Source organism: Lactuca virosa, chromosome 4 (genome assembly GCF_052849685.1).
Source record: "Lactuca virosa cultivar CGN04683 chromosome 4, Lactuca_virosa_CGN04683_v6, whole genome shotgun sequence".
In the NCBI taxonomy this organism is placed as follows: domain Eukaryota; kingdom Viridiplantae; phylum Streptophyta; class Magnoliopsida; order Asterales; family Asteraceae; genus Lactuca; species Lactuca virosa.
The window spans coordinates 527,990,021-527,992,812 of record NC_136429.1 but is presented as its reverse complement, the minus strand read 5'-3'; the positions used below and the strand labels follow the sequence as shown (position 1 = coordinate 527,992,812).

General features: G+C 33.7%; 1 pseudogene; it reads left to right on the top strand.

Moving 5' to 3' along the window:
• Positions 1–322: 322 nt before the first annotated feature.
• LOC145107153 (putative 2-oxoglutarate-dependent dioxygenase AOP1 pseudogene) lies at positions 323–1,658 on the top strand (annotated as a pseudogene).
• The last annotated feature ends 1,134 nt before the right edge of the window (positions 1,659–2,792 follow it).

Sequence of the window (2,792 nt, the reverse complement as noted above, 5' to 3'; positions counted from 1 at the left end):
TCAATGGACCCACCATCACCATAGGTTACGTTAGGCTACAAGAAATATGTTCTTAGGTTCTTACAAAATTAACTAATATTAAATATTTCTGATTAATCTATGAAGTAGCTGCCAAATTAAATTCTTTTTTATTCAACTTAAGAATAAAGAGTCGACGTACGTAGCCAAAAGTATGGGGATTCTTAAAATTGGTTGTTACGTTAGATTCAGTTTTTCTCGCTGGTTTATGTTTTTTACCAAAGATAAATCTTTTATGAATGCACTATAAAAGAAAATGTTTTAGTAGTTAGAAACTCAGTGAAGAAGAAAGATTCAAACGAAGATGGGTTCAGAAACACCATTTCAACTTCCTGTGGTTAATTTCTCAGAGCTGAACATCCAGAATTCAGGCGATCTTATCTGGTATTCTGCAAAAACCGTAGCCCTTCAAGCCCTTCAAGAATATGGTTGCTTCGAAGCATCCTTTGATAAGATCTCACCCGACCTTCAAAACTCCGTATTTCATGAACTGGAACAGCTTTTCGATCTCCCACTGGAAACCAAGCAAAAAAACACCTCTGATCGTGACTTTCATGGCTATATAGGACAAATCGCATTCATGCCCCTCTACGAAAGCATGGGCATCGACGCACCTTACGTCCTAGAAAAAGTTGACAACTTCACCAGTCTCATGTGGTCACAAGGGAACCCCAAGTTTTCGTATGTGCATAAACTATTATTTTGTTTATTAATTCATAGTTTAATTTCAAGATTAGACCTGACAATTAGACACGAATCTGTGAGAGACACGACACGACACGAATACATCTTAAAAATTGAGATAAAACTTATTTCTCATCTTGTAATCGTATCGTGTCAAATTCATGGCTGACACGTTTTCATGACACGAATACACGAATTGCCAGGTCTATTCAAAATACGTGAATGAGAAAAGCTTATATACAACTGTGGTATGCAGGAAAACAATCCAGACGTACTCGAAGAAGCTGTGGGAATTGGATGAAATGGTGAAGACAATGGTGTTTGAAGGGTTGAATTTGGAGAAATACTTGGAAGACCACTTGGAAGCAACGAATTACCATCTGAAGGTGATGAAATATCGAGTTGCAGATCCAAGTGAATCTAATATGGGATTAGATTCTCATGCTGATACAAGTATCCTCACTATTCTACATCAAAATGGTATTCAAGGGCTGGAGATTCGAACAAAAGATGGTGATTGGATTACGGTAAATGTTTCACCGAATTCATTTGTTGTCATGGCAGGAGAAAGCTTTAACGTAAGTATATTTAATTCATGAACTTAGGTCAAACTTACTTACACACCTGCACATCTTGAAAGCAAATTTGTAGTAGTTCATATCGTAAGTATATATATTAAGTTCATGATGTTGACGATGCAGGTTTTGTCAAATGGGCGATTGCATGCTCCATTCCATAGGGTGGTGATGAATGCTAGCAAGACTCGACTTTCGGTTGGTTTATTTTCGTTGCCAAAAATCGGCACAACCGTGAAGCCCCCAAAAGAGATGGTGGACGAAGAGCATCCGTTGCTGTTCAAGCCTTTTGATTACGGAGAGTTCATGGAGTACTTCTGTATGTCCGGCGTAAAGAAAGACACATATGGTCTTAAGAATTATTGTGGCTTATTGAACTGAAAATCTTGAGGCGGATATTATCAATGAAGATTTAAATAAATGATCGTCCTCTATGGCTCCATAATCATAAAAGTACCACATATGTATGTTTTTTTGTGACAATTAATAAGCTTTATGTTCTCATTTTACGACGTGCATAGCGCTTTATCATTTAGAAGATATTCCAAATTTATATTTTGAAGTAACTCTGATATACAAAAAACTTATACAGGTTTATAATGCTTAATTCCCATATGTGAGGTTACACGAATGTCCCACAAGGGTCCAACTAGTTTACAACAATGTAAGTCCATGATGGGTAGGACTGTTCACTATTTGGATAAAACCGAATTGTTCAATTGGACAATTTGGATCAGACTATTTGGTTCGGATATTCGGATTTTTGGATTGATTTTTAGCAAAACCGAATTATTATTTTGGATTGGTTTTGGTTTACATTATAAAAACCGAATAGTCCAAAAAAACCGAATTGCAATTTATTATTTTGTTCTTTCTAATATATATCTTTAATAATTTATAAATTTACTAAATTATTCTTTTAGTATATTAAAAATTTTCATCATTTATAATACTTTAATATCTACTTCTTATAAAAAAAAATTGTCTATAAAATAGTAATATATAATATATTTTTCTTGATAGTTATTTATAAGTTTTAATTCACAACTAATTAAACAATATTTTTTTAGTTTATATTATAGAGTAAGTTAATACTGAAGTTATATATTTGTTGAAATGTTTTGATTCTTGAAAACCGAATTCTAAAAAACCGATCCAACCGAATTATAATTTGGTTGGATCGGATCGGATTTGAATTTAGTTTGGACGATTTGGATCTATGTTTTAAAAACCGAAATTATTTTGGATTCATTTGATCGTATCAGATTAAACCGATCCATCCAAACGAACACCCCTAGACATGGGTACCGAGGGGTCCCGTTTCACTATTCGATTTCGTCTACAAAATGTAGGAAAAAAAATTAACGAATTTATCTGTTTATGTAAGAAAATTTAAATATCATCCTTAGGCTATCTCCAATGGATTAACCCTATGGAGAGTTCTATGGATTGCCAAGTAGAAAAGAGAATGTAGGCATTCACTTTAATTCTTAAAAAAATCATAAACTTTCATTA